At 43.6% G+C, this 18,071-nt stretch overlaps 1 protein-coding gene across 3 annotated transcripts in view; it reads left to right on the forward strand.

The window, feature by feature from the left end:
* Nucleotides 1–18,071, forward strand: part of WWP1 (WW domain containing E3 ubiquitin protein ligase 1) — a 133,824-nt gene that overhangs the window by 16,424 nt on the left and 99,329 nt on the right. The window contains exon 1 of one of the 3 annotated variants that reach the window (XM_056522278.1): nucleotides 12,212–12,282. The exons of the other annotated variants lie outside the window; for them this stretch is intronic. The gene's annotated coding sequence lies outside the window, so the exon portion shown is untranslated. Of the gene's footprint in view, nucleotides 1–12,211; nucleotides 12,283–18,071 lie in introns of those variants that run through there. 3 annotated transcript variants of the gene reach the window in all.

Genomic DNA, 18,071 nt, shown 5'->3' on the forward strand with positions numbered 1-18,071 from the left:
GGGAAGAAGCACTCAATTTTTAGTTTTTGCCCATATCATTTACACTCACCATTACTAGTTACACAGCGCCATTTCTTTTATTCCAGCACAGCTGCGTTTATGCGTTTTATTATTCTTAATTTGGTCATGTGATCACCAGTCTGACCCACAGAACGTTACCGTGCTTAATGTGTGAAAAGGAAGTCAGTCCTTCACTGGATGCATTGTTCAATTTTGCAATATGAGATGAGAGGAATCTGACTACACGGGGGTTTGTTTGTAGTCTGTAACCATGGAGACCCACAAGACTGCAAAGGAGTTGTACACTTTAAGGGAATCTGTCAGCCATATATAAGGCATAGAGCTTTTGATGTAGCTTTTGGTTAGTCCAAAACTTATAAATTCGCTGTTTTCTTCCCCTTTTAAGTGTCAGAGGCAGCTCCAAGTGTCTGAAGTGCCACTACCTGGTATGCCCCCCCCCCCTGCTCCCAACCTCTCCGTAATATATTGACATATAGGTCTTGGCTTAGCCCTGTCTGGAATATTCTGCCCATGTGCTGTGGAAAGCAGTAGAGGTGCCTGCATGGTGAGCGCCTAACACCAATTCCATGAGCAGGGAATCTCGCCACCCTCACACTTCATTCATTTCCACAACACAAACACTTTTCTAAGATTTCCCTAACCTATAGGATAAGACTACACATTGAGTAGCTGTCAGCCAATTGTTAGGCTGGGTTCACACCACGTTTTTCAAATATGTTTCCCATATACGTTTTAATTATTGAAAACATATGGAACCGTATTGAAAACCGTATACGTAGACAAATAATTGAAAACCGTATGCACTCGGATGCATCCGGTTGCGTACGGTTTGCTTGCAATAAGTTTTTTTTCCGTACTCAAAACCGTAGTTGACCACGGTTTGGTCTCCGTTTTAAAACCCATACTGCAACCGCATAAGTTTTTTTCAACATGGACGTCAATGGGAAACGCACATGTATACGGTACCATATGGGAAACCGTATACGGTTTTTACTTTGCACATGCGCATTTGCATCCTAAAGTCCCCACCCAAGACCCCTCCACTATATGCACTTTTAAAAACAGTATACAGTTTACTTTTTCCCATACTGTTCCATCCATTTTTTGCCATACGGTTTTCTTTAGAAAAACTGATTGAAAACAGTATGGCAAAAACATGTGAACCCAGCCTTAGTTTCATCTTACAACTATTCCTTCAGTCCTCTTTATTCACAAGCATGCTTAGTTCAGCCTAGTGTGCGTGTACTGTCAATGGGCAGAGGGAAAAAAAAGCCACTGCCAGACACCTCTGGTGACAGCTGATCTCTCTTGAAAACAAAACAATTCAAACCTTCTTTCTGTCCCCTGTATGGAAACTGCGCATTTCCTAGTGGTCCATGTTCTGCCTGCGCCCGCTGTCTACGGAATGGCACCTGGGTGAGCATAGCCTAATAGTGTTAGAAACTTCAAACCTCTGAGATGTTTACAGTTTCATTGGAATAAATGACTTGATCATTTCCTTGTAGACATGGTTGTGTCAGATGCATCTCTTTATACATTGGCGACTTCCTCTTGTATTTTGGTCTTATTTTGAGATTAACTTTTTGTGACTTGATTTTAAAAGATAGTATTCACTAGCACCACAATCGCTGATGTCATCATCCTGAACAACTGAGTCACAGGCGACCGTCTCCGGTCAGGAGACCTCATTCAGCTCTGTAGTAGATCTGCAGTCATGGCTGGTTTAGGGTTTATTTTATAGTTGGAGTGTTTTTCATATAATTCTCAGCAGCTGCCAGGGTGGAACTTTTCTGTCATTCGCTGCCTTAGGCCTAGTCTATAGCTTTATTTTAGAACAGACTAGGAAGGGGGTCTATTGTTTTCTTCATCTATAAATTCCTAGAAATCTTCCCACCATGTGTTCAACAATATTCTTTAATCTGACATTACGTAAGTCTTATCTTTTGTCACTAGTTTCAGCATTCAAATGCACCGTAAATGTATAATGTCACAAGACCAAGAGCGGAAGATCTGAAATAAAGTGAACCAAATTGGGAAACCCCTCGGTCCAGAACAATTTTTCCTAACCAGTGTGTCTCAAGCTGTTGCAAAATTACAGCTCCCAAAATGTTTCCCAACCAGAAGCAGCCCAGCTGTTGCGAAACTACAACTCCCAGGCTGTCCGGGCATGCTGGGAGTTGTTGTTTTGCCACAGCTGGAGACACACTGTATGAAAAACATTGTTCTAGACTGAAGGGTTTCCCAATTTGTTTCACTTTATTACAGATCTTCGTGGATTTTCTCACATTAGCTGATATGTAGACTTGTACCCAGGGCTGTGGAGTCGGTAGATAAATGTTCCGACTCCGCAGTTTTTGGTACTTTCGACTCCTCTGTATTAATATGCGAATGTATTTATAAACACTTACAGTTGAATCCAAGAAGCTGTTCCACCAAGTTCTTCTAAGCTCTTCTAGCAGAGAGAGGTAGTTGGGCAGAAGCTGCTGCCTTCTCCTTTTTGTGTGCTGATCTGCTGCTGAATATAGGCCAGTGGGAGGATCCAGGAAGGGGCATTTATTGTAAAACATGATTTCCCTAGTAGAATCCCATAGTCATGTTTAAAGTTTAAAGGGGTACTCCGCCCCTAGACATCTTATCCCCTATCCTAAGGATAGGGGATAAGATGTCAGATCGGGATCTCGGCTGCGGCACCCCTCTATCATTACTGCACAGAGCAGACTCGCTTCATGCGTAATGGCCAGCGATACAGGGGCAGGAGCATCGTGACGTCACTGCTCCCCCCTCGTGACGTCACGGCCTGCCCCCTTGATGCAAGTCTATGGGAGGGGGCGTGATGGCCACCACGAGGGGGCGGAGCTGTGATGTTACGATGCTCCTGCCCCTGTATTGCCCATCATTACGCGAGGAGGGAGTCTGCTCTGTGCAGTAATGATAGCTGGGTGCCGCAGCTGAGATCCCGGGGGTCCCCAGCAGCGGGACCCCGGCGATCTGACATCTTATCCCCTATCCTTTGGATAGGAGATAAGATGTCTAGGGGCGGAGTACCCCTTTAAGCTAACAATCGGAGTCTACAAGTTTTTAAAGCCTTAGCTGAATGGCAGCAGTTTTTCCAAAGGTTTACAGCTTCATTCTTGAACTATTGACCCTCCATTCCCTTCACTTATACAAGTGTCTCTAGTCCTGCAAAAAACATATTTACTTAATCCCTTATCAGTGAGAGGCGAGGTCACCCATGGGTTCCCTGTAACAGCAGGACACAACACTATGGAAAGTATAAGTATTGCCGCTCCTAATTGTTCGTTGTGTGCCATATAGTGAAGCACATGAAAAGCTTCTTCACGGTCACTTAACGTGTTCATTACGTGAGGCACTGCATACATTGGTCTTTGTTCTTACAGTAGAGAAGTCATTAATTATAACTTTTTGTGAATTGGGACATTTAAACTTGCTTTTTTTTTTTTATTCCAATCAAAATTTAGTAGGAGTCGGAGTCTGTGCATTGTTTGCCGACTCCGACTCCAGGTACCCAAAATTTCGTCCGACTCCGACTCCACAGCACTGCTTATACCTGAAGGCTTTTTTTTTTTTTACATTACATATTTTTATAGACTTTTAATATTATTGAATATTGCAATAATCCAAGTGTTATCTTGTTCTACCCATACTGCATTTTTGTTTTGTTTTTTAATGAAAAATTTTAGCTTGTTTTTTCACCTTTTGCATTCTTTCGTCTCTGTGCTAAAAGAGTAGAAGGATAGAGAGACTGAATCTCTGGCAGATGGCAAGTCCTGGAATTGCAAGGCATCCTGGTTGAGCACTGCAGTGAGAGGCTCTGCTCAATGCAGCATAGAGAGCTGTGCTCGTATAGGTACTGTATGCTTACGTGCCTGCACCAGCAAGAGCAGCACAACAACCTTGTACATTGCCTATAGTGCTCGGACCGAGTAATACTAATCCCAGGATGACGTCCTGCACCATTATGTTTGTATTTTAGAAGTCTGCATTGATACTGAGAACGAGGGAATTGTTTCCTTCTTTTTTTTTGCGCTTTCTGCTTGTAGGACATCCATCTCTCTGCGTGATTTACCGGCAGAGCGACTCACATTTTGTATTGTCAGCAGAACGATGTAATTCAGACAGTGAATAAATGAAATCATGAAGAATTAGGCTATTTAGTAGAGCGTAGTGAGGTGGTAACTTCAGACGGAGGGGTAACTTCAATATCTTGGGCCCCTATGCAAACTCTGTAACATAGTGCCCCCCCCCCCCCCAACTAGAACGTGCCATTTGTAGTGCAGGTGTCTCCTTTTGTGAAAGATGTGAAGAGAAGAGAAAAGATAGACCAGAGAATGTCTCCTTGTTCGTTATACTTAATATAGAAAGTCCCCCACTCCAGTTCCGTGTATGCAGGCTTCGGTATAGAGGTATAACGTTGGGGAAAAATCCGCTCAAGCCAGAAGCTCCCATGAACAGCCTCTGGTTTTCCTGTAATGACAGTAGATAATGATTGCAAAATTGCACGTTTCGAGGATGTAACCTCTTCCTCAGATTGGCAAACTGAGGAAGGGGTTTTGTCCCTGAAATGCATCTCATATGTATTAAAGCCTATTCGTCTCCATACCTCTAAGCTTCCTGATAATTCCTTATGGGGACTCCGATCACTTGGTTTTTAAAGGGGTTCTCCACTGCCCCAGTGTTCGGAACATAGACTTGCATTGAGGGGACATGGCCGTGACATCACGACCCCACACCCAGCGTTCGGAACTAAATGTTCCAAATACTGGGGCAGTGGAGAACCCCTTTATGGGTCGTTTTGGCAATCCTTGCCTACCTTTAGGTATTGGGCCTAAATGCAACTATCTCTGCACCCTGTATATCTATCCCACTGGTAGAGGGTTAGCACCTTTTTATGTAGAATCATAAGAATTTACTGTTTAGGCCCCTTTCACACTACAAAATTACTCCGTTTTAAAGGGGTACCTGATCGCGGGAGTCCCGCAGTTGGGGACGCCCGCGATCATGCACGCAGCATCCCGTTTGTAATCAGTCCCCAGAGCGAACACGGAGCGTCTGATTACGGTCGACCACAGAGCCGGCGGCGTGTGACGTCACGCCCCCGCCCCCGTGTGACGTCACGCATCCGCCCCTCAATGCAAGCCTATGGGAGGGGGCGTGATAGCTAGTGACCCCTCCCGTAGGCTTGCATTGAGGGCAGAGCATGACGTCACACGGGGGCGGAGTGTGACATCACACGGGGGCGTGACGTCGCACGCCGCCGGCCCTGCGGTCGACTGTAATCAGACTGATTACAAACGGGGTGCCGCGTGCATGATCGTGGGCGTCCCCAGCTGCGGGACTCCCGCGATCAGGCATCTTATCCCCTATCCTTTGGGTAAGCACGGAGTACCCCTTTAAAGATCCGTGCGAAGTTCCACCTGAAAATCAGCTGTAAAACGGCAGTTACAAAATCCTATACGGCTGTTAGAAAATCCCATTATAGTCTATGGGATTTTTCTAATAGCCGTTTTAACCCGTTATAGCCCATTATTAATAACGGCCGTTATTTTGTGACTGAAGATAGTAACGGGAGAAATAGTGCATGTCCGTTACCTCTCCCGTCACAAAATAACGGGCTATAACGGGTTAAAACTGCTATTAGAAAAATCCCATAGACCTATAATGGGATTTGCTAACGGCTGTATAGGATTTTCTAACTGCCGTTTTACAGCTTATTTTCAGACGGAACTTCGTACGGATGTTGAAAACGTGTGAAGCCTTAGATGACATACAATGAAAAGTGTAAATCGTGCTAATATACCGTCTGTAACACTACAATAGACTGCAGCCAATCACAGCTGAGTTTTAATCCGGTGGATTGGGGGTAAATGGAACTATAGCTGAAGGGTCAGACTACAGAGGGTTTGTTGGTAGTCTGTAACCATGGATTCACACGGGGGTGTACATAGAAAATGTAAACAAGGACTATTGGCGCAGTTGCTTTCTTTTTGTTTTGCTTGCTGTGGATTTACAGTGTCTCCTCGTGTCTATAGGGCCGGCTTCAATTCTGTCAGGCGTCTCCGCCACAGGTTCTGCTAAGGGTGCGTTCACACGGCCGTCTGTCCCCGTTTTTTTATTCCAGTTTCGGTTCTGTGCTTGCAGGCTGTAAACGGATTAAAAATGTTTTTTTTTTAAATATCCCATTCATTATCCCATTCAAGTGCAGTATTTTTTTTCTTCCGTCGAAAAAACAAATACAGAAAATTTAACATTGAAGTCTATGGAAAACGGATGAGTCTTTAACCCCTTAATGATGCCGGACGTAAATGTATGTCCTGGTGAGCTGGTACTTAACGCACCAGGATGTACATTTATGTCCTATACATAACCTCGATGCTCGGGTCATGCGCGGCAGGTCTCGGCTGCTGATAGCTGCCAGGGACACGCCCGTAATGGCGGATCTCCGCGATCACGCCATGTCCGCCATTAACCCCTCATATGCCGTGATACAGATCACGACATCTGCGGCAGTGCAGTACTTTGAATGGATGATCGGATCGACCTCAGCGCTGCCAGCGGCAATCCGATCATACAGCATGGCAGCCGGAGATAGTATTTTTTTTGGTTGCGCCATACATTTTATGGTAAAGTGAGTGATGGCCGGACAACTTGTCGCGCAAAAAACAAGCGCAACAGTAATAGAAAAGTATGTTATCATGGGTATCATTTTAATCATATTGACCCAAAGAATAAAGAACACATTCTTTTTAATTTCCCCACACAAATAGTATTTTTTTGGTTGCACCATACATTTTATGGTAAGGTGAGTGATGGTAGTACATCGGACAACTGGTCGCGCAAAAAACAAGCCCTCATACTAGTCTGTGGATGAAAATATAAAAGAGTTATGATTTTTTGAAGGCGAGGAGGAAAAAACTAAAACTTAAAAATAAAATTGTGAGTCCGTAAGGCCCAAATGGGCTGAGTCCTTAAGGGGTTAAGGTCATCCGTTTGCATTCGTTTTTTTCAATCCTTTTTTTTTTTTTTTTTTTTTTTTTTTTTTTTTTTTTACTTCTGAGCATGCTCAGAACTAAGAAATAATAATAATTATTATTATTTTTTTTTTTTTTATTAACTGAACAATAACAGATACAAACGGATATTGGGGGATATTTATCAAAACCTGTGCGGAGGAAAACTTACCCAGTTGCCCATAGCAACCAATCAGCTTGCTGCTTTCATTTTTTCCTGTGGAAAATGAAAGAAGTAATCTGATTGGTTGCTATGGGCAAGTTTTCCTCCGCACAGGTCTTGATAAATATCCCCCAATATCCGTATGCATCTGCTATTGTCCTTTTTTTTTTTTTTGCCGGAGAAGAAAGGGACGGGTCTAGACGGCCGTGTGAACGCAGCCTAAAATGGCAGATAGAACAACACAGCAACCTGATATAAGTAGGCAGCAACCTGCGCTATTTTGACTGATAAAATGTTGGGCACCATAATAAAATCCTTACAGACTCCATTATGATGCTGTTGATGTCTACATATCTGGAACAGATGTTTTTTTCGGGGGGGGCGGGGGGGGGGGGGGTGCAACCAACAGTAGTGGTAGTAATAGAGATACAGAAACCCGGGTGGTCTCCATGCAAAAAAAATATGTGGGATCTGTGCACCGAAAAAAAACATTTTTCTCCTCTTGGGGTGACATGTCTGGCTACCTGTCAGCCATTGTAGTCTCTTACATGACGTATAATAGGGAGTAAGAAGTATAGTAATGTTGTTTAAAGGGGTGATCCACAGGATAGGACAGGGGTGCCATTTATTGTACCAATATTTGCGGCCCATACAAAATTATTAACTGAAAAATTAACCTGGAATCTTGGGTCAAACACTTAATTAAAGGGGAACTCAACTTCAGAAGCTAATAACTATTGAAAGGATTAAGATTAAGTATTGCTTTAACTTATCCCTAATGCAGTGTTTCCCAACCAGGGTGCCTCCAGCTGTTGCAAAACTACAACTCCCAGCATGCCCGGACAGCCGTTGGCTGTCCGGGCATGCTGGGAGTTGTAGTTTTGCAACAGCTGGAGGCACCCTGGTTGGGAAACACTGCCCTAATGTGATAGCTGAAATTGCTTCTCTCTGGTGAGGACTATGGCCCAGATTTGTCAAACTGTGTGAGAGAAAAAGTGGAGGGATTTTCCCACAGCAACCAATCACAGCTCAGCTAAGGAGCTGTGGTAAAGTGAAAGCTGAGCTGTGATTGGCTGCTGTGGGAAAATCCCTCCATTTTTTCTCTCACACAGTTTGATAAATCTCGGCCTATGATGTTAGTTGGTATTGATGATTCTGCTACTCACAATGGCTTTTTTTAAGGTTTGCATTGGCCAGTCTGAATGTAGTTTGCCCCCTTTATGTAGGACCCCCCAGAAGATAAACGCACGTAGTCTCCTCTACTCCCCCACAATAACTGGCATCTTCTTTTGCTTGTAGGCTGCAGGCAGCTTCTTCCTACAGCCACTAGAAGCTGGGAGTGTCTCTACCTTTGGGAAACACACAATAACGTCTCTGAGGTATCGATGCTTCCGACCTCTTTTGCGTCCGTTAGGGTGCATTCACAACACGTTTTTGCTCTACAGTTCCCGTATCAGGTTTTTGATGAAAAACTGATTCCTCAAAACCTGACCAAACTGTATCAAAACGTGTGTACATATTTAAACCCGTATATGGTTACTGTTGAAAAATAATGTCCAGTTGCATCCGTGTTTTTTAAGAAAGAAAAAAAAGTATACGTTTTTAACTTTTCACTCCATTTTGAATAAAGTTTCACTTGTTTAAAATTCCAAGAAAAAAAAAAACGTGGAAAGTCAAAGACCGGATGGAACAGTATGCACATACGGTTCTGTATGGTTCCCATTGACTCCCATGTTTAAAAAAAAAAAAAAAAAAAAAACGTATACGTTTAATAAGGTTTTTCTCCTGGACCAAAAAACGTGGTAGACTATGGTTTTGGGTAAGGGTAAAAAAAAACTGAAAAAAACGTATGACTCAAAACAGACTAAACTGGATGATGCGTTTGATGTACGGTTTACAATGTTAAGTCAATGCAAACGGTTTTCTATATGGATTTTTACTTGGTGGTGAATGCAGCCTTACAGAGCAAATCCAAGTGTTGTCACCTATTCGGGTTCATGTGCTACTGCGCAGCCACGAGCACACACCCCTCCCCGCTGTGTTTGGCAGAAACGGTGACATCATTGCAGGCGGAAGCAACCGATGGCCATTCTGCTCATCGTGCTTCTCCTGAAGGTTCCGCTTTTGCCCACCTAGTGCTAAGAGCAATGAGGGGCAACAGTGTATAGTATTAGGGTCTGAAGTTACACTTTAGGGTTTATATTTAGGGTGGTGGGTTAGGGTTTGGGTTAGGGTTAGGAGTAGTAAACAGCCCCCCCCCCCCAATCCTGTACGCTTGCTTCTTCTAAGTATGTTTAGCCCTAGGTGGGCAAGAGCAGCGCTGTAAGGAGAAGCACGATGAGCAGAATGGCCATCGATTGCTTCTGCCTGCGATGTCTTTGCTGAACACAGCGGGGAGGAGTGTGTGCTTGCGGCTGCGCAGTAGCATGTGGGATGGATTGTCTAATGGGGCCGATTATGTGACACAACACCGTTCTGACCCAGCTGTGAGATGCGGTAAGGTGGAGATTTGCGTCCATAGAACGGGTGGAAGAATATGCATGTGATGTACTTGTCTTTGGGAAGCCATATAAATGAGCTACATGGGGAAAAAGAGAACCCTGTGGTCTCTAAGATCCGCACCAGGGGTTGAATTTTAAAATAATATTTTAGTGATTATTTTAGGGTCCCTGATCTCCCCCCCCCCCCTCAACCTGTGGCTCTCCAGCTGTTGCAAATCTATAACTCCCTACAGCGGAAGGCTGTCATAGCATAATAAGAGTTGTAGCGCAACTAACTGGTTGGAGACCATCACTGCATGGTGCTCCTGTGGGTCCGTATTACTGAGTTGTAGACCCCCAGATTACCTGAGACAAGGCGGAATCTGGTGGAAAAATTCAGCTTGGAATTTCGCCAACATAAGGTTAACATTGCGGTGAATAGGATTTCCGCTGTCCCGTTCACACAGCGGATTTTTCGCCTGAGGAAATTCTGCATTCCCGATTGCGCAGAGAAGAATGAACAGGTCGATTCTTTTTGCGGCAGTGTCCCATTTGAAGTCAATAAGACTCTGAATTCCGGCTGGAATCTGTGTGTTGAGTGCAAGAAATCCCGCATCAAATTGCTTAAAGGGGTTATCCAGGAATTTTTTTTTTTTTTATATATATATCAACTGGTGCCAGAAGTTAAACAGATTTGCAAATTACTTCTATTAAAAAAATCTTAATCCTTTCAGTACTTATGAGCTTCTGAAGTTAAGGTTGTCCTTTTCTGTCTAAGTGCTCTCTGACACCTGTCTCGGGAACCACCCAGTTTAGAAGAGGTTTGCTATGGGGATTTGCTTCTAAACTGGGCGGTTAAGATTTTTAATAGAAGTAATTTACAAATCTGTTTAACTTTCTGGAGCCAGTTGATATATAAAAAAAAGTTTTTTCCTGGATAACCCCTTTAAATTCGGCGCGGGATCTGCAAAACTGCAAAAACAAAAAGTCCGCTGTTTGAACATTGCCTTATAATTGTTTTTCCAGGAATAAAGAATTGATTCACTGTGGTTATCTAACTCAGTGTTTCCCAACCATTGTGCCTCTAGCTGTTGCAAAACTACAACTCCCAGCATGCCCGGACAGCCAAAGGCTGTCCGGGCATGCTGGGAGTTGTAGTTTTGCAACAGCTGGAGGCTCCCTGGTTGGGAAACACTAAAATAACTCACATTGGGGGAGATTAATAAAGCAGTGGAAGATTTGACCTGTTGCCCATAGCAACCAATCGCTTCTTTCGTTTTTCGCTTCTTTTGTTTTTCGCTTTTTGTTTTTTGCTTCTTTCGTTCTTCGCTTCTTTCGTTCTTCGCTTCTTTCGTTCTTCGCTTCTTTCGTTCTTCGCTTCTTTCGTTCTTCGCTTCTTTCGTTCTTCGCTTCTTTCGTTCTTCGCTTCTTTTGTTCTTCGCTTCTTTCGTTCTTCGCTTCTTTCGTTCTTCGCTTCTTTCGTTTTTCGCTTCTTTCCTTTTTCGCTTCTTTCCTTTTTCGCTTCTTTCCTTTTTCGCTTCTTTCCTTTTTCGCTTCATTCCTTTTTCGCTTCATTCCTTTTTCGCTTCATTCCTTTTTCGCTTTTTGTTTTTCGCTTTTTGTTTTTCGCTTCTTTCGTTCTTCGCTTCTTTCCTTTTTCACTTCTTTCCTTTTTCGCTTCTTTCCTTTTTCGCTTCTTTCCTTTTTCGCTTCTTTCCTTTTTCGCTTCTTTCGTTCTTCGCTTCTTTCGTTCTTCGCTTCTTTCGTTCTTCGCTTCTTTCGTTCTTCGCTTCTTTCGTTCTTCGCTTCTTTCGTTCTTCGCTTCTTTCGTTCTTCGCTTCTTTCGTTCTTCGCTTCTTTCCTTTTTCGCTTCTTTCCTTTTTCGCTTCTTTCCTTTTTCGCTTCTTTCCTTTTTCGCTTCATTCCTTTTTCGCTTCATTCCTTTTTCGCTTCATTCCTTTTTCGCTTCATTCCTTTTTCGCTTTTTGTTTTTCGCTTCTTTCGTTCTTCGCTTCTTTCCTTTTTCGCTTCTTTCCTTTTTCGCTTCTTTCCTTTTTCGCTTCTTTCCTTTTTCGCTTCTTTCCTTTTTCGCTTCTTTCCTTTTTCGCTTCTTTCCTTTTTCGCTTCTTTCATTCTTCGCTTCTTTCGTTCTTCGCTTCTTTCGTTCTTCGCTTCTTTCGTTTTTCATAAAAAATGAAGACAATGCTCTGGTTGCTATGGGCAACTGGTCGTTTTTTCCTCTGCACAAGTTTTTGATGAATCTCTTGCAAAACCACAACTCCCAGCATGCCCTGCCAGCCTTTGGCTGCTTGGACATGTTGGGGGTTGTAGTTTTGCGACAGCTGGAGGCGCACTGGTTGGGAAACGCAAACTTATAACACACATTGTCAACCCGCCCCCCCCTCGTCGATCCCAAATCCTATGTCTGCAGTAACAGCGAGCCTTGTGGAAGTGATTATGTTTGTCCCATCTGTCTCGCCGTATGCGGTGACATCAGAGTCACATGGCTGGCAGTGTCCAGAGTAGGTGGCACAGGGAGGAGGCAGCTGCCGGGAGCGTGTGACGTGCTGCGATGGACTGCACAGACCTTGTGAGTGCATCTTTTTCTTCTTTTCCATCATTGAGGAGCATTAGTAGTGCATGGATCCTGCAGACGGGATACTGGAGGCTGCTCTCTGCCCATTGTCACGTCTCTGTGCCCCCACAGGGGGCGCCGCAGCTCCCAGCACTGACATTTAGCTTCTATCACACACAGGCGGCTGCTACCAGTGCGGAGATTTTACTTGTGTACAAACACACACAGATACACTGTTGCATTTATTTAGCAACTATTCTGGTGTTACGTAGGGGTATATTCACACACACACAGTGTCTGCTGCAGATTCCGACCCACAGCATCACAATTGCAGAGTATACGGCACGTGTAAATGTATCCCAAGGAAACGCTGTTGTGTGTTGTATTAACTCGGAGCAAATGATGTTATTCCTTATGTGACAACCTGGGGGATTTGTAGCTGGGTTACAATATTTAGATATGCAGCTTATTTGTCAGTGACTACAGCTACATTGTATTGGGGGGGGGGGGTTAGGCTGTGTTTCCCAACCAAGGTGCCTCCAGCTGTTGCAAAACTACAACTCCCAGATGGGGATTGTAGGTTTGCAACAGCTGGAAGCACCCTGGTTGGGAAACACTGCCTTATTGGGTACAATTTAAAGGGTCGCTGTACTTTTAAATAAATCAAGAACATTTTTTGACATGTCAGGGATTGTAATTGTGAGAATCTGGCTGTATAGACCCCCACCAACCCCTATAGAATGAATGGACTGCAGAGTAGAGCCCTGCACAGGACTGTATTCCTAATCCTGCTGGATTTCTGACCATTTCCAAGCCTCCGCCGGATTTATGACCATTACCGCCCGCCCTCCGCTGGATTTATGACCATTACTGCCCGCCCTCCACCGGATTTATGACCATTACTGCCCACCTTCCACCGGATTTATGACCATTACTGCCCGCCCCTGACAGTTTTCTGACCATTACGTATGCCCCTGCCGGATTTCTGACCATTACAGCCCGCTCCCACTGGATCTGACCAGTCCGCCTACCGCCCCCCCCCCCCCACCACCACCGCTGGGTTTCTGACCATTACAGTATTTCTGGCAGCTATCGCCTGCTTCCGCCTGCCCAGGACTACAAACCACCCGCTCCTGCAAGTTTTATATTGAGTCCTGCAGGACCTGTGGAATCCCAATCCGTTGCAGTCCTCTACTACAGAAACCCCATCCTGTTGGTTTTCTACAGTAAATTGCTTGTTCACGGGAAACCATCAAGACCCCTAGAGACGTGGCACTTAAAGCCACAGTCCCTTTGTTTTGTGGCACTGATCAACTTTTGCAGACCCTGTCTGTGTAGTATCTGGACCCTTAGCTTATGCCAGTGTTTCCCAACCAGGGTGCCTCCAGCTGTTTTAAAAACAAAACTCCCAGCATGTCCAGAAAGCCATTCTGCCCGGTCCTAATGCCAAAGGATTTCAGTAGCAGCTGCTCACGTGAAATATCTGACCCGGAATTTCATGGCGTGGAGATTCTGTAGTGTACATTTATATATATATATATATATATATATATATATATATATATATATATATATATATATAGAGAGAGGGGCTGGTTCATAGATGTTGGACTTCACCCTTTAGCTCAGGGACAACTGAAAATTAGAAGTGAAGGCAACAGAGGGTTAATCTGGTGAAAAATGTCATATGCAAGTTATATAATGGCCAGAAATAGTGCTGCTCCTCGTGTACACACACAACAGCTTATCCTAAAATGATAGGTACTTTTTTTTTTTTGGCGGGGGTGGGAGATTATGTGAACAAAGTTGTTGCTATTCCTTGACATCAAGGAGAGATCTTGCTGAGGCTACATTTACAGTGCATTACATTTTTCATATTAATCAGATGTTATCATACAACAGTGTCCATTACCATAGGCACTATTCCATACAGCAAAGAAATATATAACCCGATCTATCACTTAAATGGTGCCCAAAATGACTCTTTTTGGTGTTAGTTGTGTGATCGTTGTCAATAGATACAGTTATTGCATTCCCCATGAGCATTCCTGCCACTTACAGTAATTGCAAGGTAAATGATTGTGATGAAGTGCCAGAACTTTCCATTATGATGAGAAAAAGCATAAAAAGTCCCTATAATTAGAGAAAGAAAAAAACTTGACATGTCGCATAGGCATGTCAAAAGTTTGGATCGGTCAGGAAACGATCAGGAGAATAAGCAGGGAAAAGCATGTGGCAGCGCATTTTACTCCCTGGTGATCTCATTCCAACTCCTCTGGATGGCCCCATAGACTTAAATTGGGGCCATAGGGCGGGGATTGTTGTGAGCCAAGAAGTGAAGTGGAGCACTGCGACTGCGACTAGGACTGAAATGATATATGATTGGCTGAGCAGGAAGGTCCTGAAAGTCCCATAAGACACCAGACTGCATGGAGGAGAACGTGATCTGGGGCAGACCTACGGGGGACCGGGGCTAGGTTAGCTTTCTTGCACAACATTAATTGGGGAGGTGTACATGGGGGAGGGGTGTTGACATAGGGATGTGACATGAAATTGGGGAATTTACAATTTGGTTATTGTATCGCAATTGGAATCTGAAATTGCAATATTTACCTCTATGATCGCAATCGCACATTTTCCCTAAATCGCCAAGTCCTATCCGCGACCAATCAAAAGTTTTGACATGTCTCTGTGACATATCAAAGGCTTTTTAAATGACAGGTACACTTAAAATCCAATATAACGTTAAAGGGGTACCCACACCCCTAGACATCAGGCTGAGTGGGTTGGGCGCGGAGGGGGAGTCCAGCCGCTGGTAACCCCTGCAATCTCAGGCCTTCACCTGTGGTCTCTCGTCACACCCCCACTAATAGACATGAATGGAGGGGGGGGTGACGTCACGACCACGGCCGCCCAGAGCCAGCATTCAGAAAATTATGTTCAGAACGTTGGGGTGCTGGCCCAGAGATCGCGAGGATTCCCAGCGGCCGGACCCATCGTGATCAGACATCTTATCCCTTATCCTTTGGACAGGGGATAAGATGCCTAGGGGCGGAGTACCCCTTTAAACACCTTAAAGAAATTAAATGGTGAGGAAGAATGAAACTTCTGTAGAGTCTAAAGTGCTCCCCATATGTTATAGAAACGTGACAGTCTTATTAGAAGAATTGTTTTACCACCCTGTAATGCTGCATTAGCCTGATCTGACCTAAACCGGTTTATCAAATATTCTCCATCATCTGATTCTTATAGAAAAGAATATAAAAATACACATAAACACCATGAAGACCAGTGATGGTAAAATCCTGATTCGTGAAATACACTAATATCAATTCTTGTATTTCAGAAATATTGATTCCCTTCTCTCTTTTGCTTCTAGTTTTAAGAGTTTCCATTTTTTTAAATCTATTTTAGTTCTGTGCTGAATTATCAGAATTTCTAGATTTTATGAAGTTGCTTTAAATGAATTCCATTATCTTACTATCCCTGCTATGAGCTTGTCCTGAACCAGTGTCCCCAACTTGTTACTCTCTAGAGACCAGGCATGGTATGGACCATACCTGGCCCCATTTTCTCCACTGGTTGGAGAACCCTGTCCTAAACACTTATATCCGGGTCCATTCAATTCCTGGCCCCATTATCTCCATAGGTTGGGGTACGCTGTCCTAAATACCTAGGTCCTTGTCCATACCATGCTTAACCCCATTATCTCTACAGGTTGAAAAACAGTATCCTAAATTCTCAGATGCCTGTCCATACCATGCCTGGCCTTATCACCAAAGGTTAGAACACTATCCTATATTCTCAGATGCCCGTCCATACCATGTCTAAGCTTATCACCAAAGGTTTGTACGCTATCCTAAATTCTCAGAACCCCGTCCATATCATGCCTGGCTCCATTATCTCCACAGGTTGGGGAATACTGTCCTAAAACCTCAGATTCTGATCCATACCATGCAGCCCCCTTTTATCTCTATGACCACAAATTGGGAAACATGGTTAACCTGGCAGCAATCATTGGGGTTATAAACCTTTATCTCAGGTGATTAATAAAGTTGATTTCTTTTTAAAGTAACCTTGTACCATTCACAGCTTTCAGCCTTTGAGATGCCCATACACATTAGAGGAATGTTGGCCAAACCCGCCAATTTTTTGTGAGATTTTCTGACTATATAATGAGGGCAATTTACTATTGTTTGCTGAGTGCCCAATATGCTGACTGCATTGTGTGTTGTGTATTTTTATGTATTATTTACTTTTTTAATACAATTGGGCCATTATTTAGAGATGTTTGCCGGCTTATCATGTATCCTGCTGTGTTTCTTTACATTACCCTCCTCAAGATTTAACATGTGACAAAAACTCTGAATGAACGGCCCGAGACCAGACCAGGCTGACGTACTAGCTGATGTATGCATACTGACAGACTTACCTGTGTTAAGCATGGCAAGAGGGAAATTATTCAATGCTTATCAGGCATAAATACATTGCTATCTCATGTTCCTGCCATTGCGAGGCAAAACATGGACTGTTGGATGAATGACACCGAAGAACCTGACAAAATGACAGACCTTTGGTGCCGGCGATCTTGTGACACCAGTTTGCCTGTAGACTAGACAAGACTCGTGTGAGCACCTTGCCTGAAGGCTAACCAGACTATACACAGCCAGTCTACCATTAGCCGTGTCATGTACCTGCCAATCGACTGAAACAGTGTTGGTAACAATTACTTGTACAAACACCTATATGACTAGATGTTATTGCTCGGAGGACGGGACAGTTACAATAGCTACGCAGTGCCTCCCCCTGCAGACATGACAGTTAAACAACTGCCTATATGTCGCTATTGCTCTGAAGATGTGTCAGTAACAATTACTATGCAGTGCATCCCCCTGCAGATGTGACGGGCATGACTGGTATACAACTGCCTGTGTAATGCTGTTATTGCTCTGAAGCTGTGTCAATGACAATAACTATGCAGTGTATCCCCCTGCAGACGTGGCAGGCATGACAGGTATGCCACCGCATAGGTGTCAGGGGGTTATTGCTCTGAAGAATAAATAGTGCATCTCCCCTGCAGATGTGAAAGGCATGATGTGTGTGCTCCATAGACTAATGCATGGTAGGAACCATTATTATGTTATGAACGTCTGCCCAGTATGAATGATGTGAACATCTGCTATGACTGTTGGTAGAGTAAAACTAGGAACGTACACAGCAAATGAATTCCAAGCACGATACAGCTATGAACGTATGCAGAGATCACCTGCTATAACCGTAAGCACAAAACAATGCTATAACCATATGCACACGATAAAGCTATAATGTATGCCCAGCCTACAAGCTAAACTGTCTGCCCAGACTAAACACTTAACCAACCGCAGAGAAATCAATGCCATATCATATACACAGACTAAATACAACAACCTTATACACAGAAAAACGTATGCACTGAATAAAGCTATAACCGTATACACAAAAAGAATGCAAAAAACTATATGCATAGAAAAGTTCTATAACCGTAATTACCGAATAAAATGGTAATCGTATACACAGAATAAATGCTAACCATATGTACAGACTGTATGTAACACAGACACCAAATAGACGTTATAACATATGCACCAAACAAATGCTATGTATATATATATATATCATACACATACTAACTGCTATAACTGTACACACCGAGTAAATGCTATAACTGAATTAATGCACAAACTAAATGCTAAAACATCCACAGACTAATCTTATAACATGTACAGAATAAAACGCTATAACCGTGTGCACACAATGCTGCATGC

Source organism: Hyla sarda, chromosome 5 (assembly GCF_029499605.1).
Source record: "Hyla sarda isolate aHylSar1 chromosome 5, aHylSar1.hap1, whole genome shotgun sequence".
NCBI lineage: Eukaryota > Metazoa > Chordata > Amphibia > Anura > Hylidae > Hyla > Hyla sarda.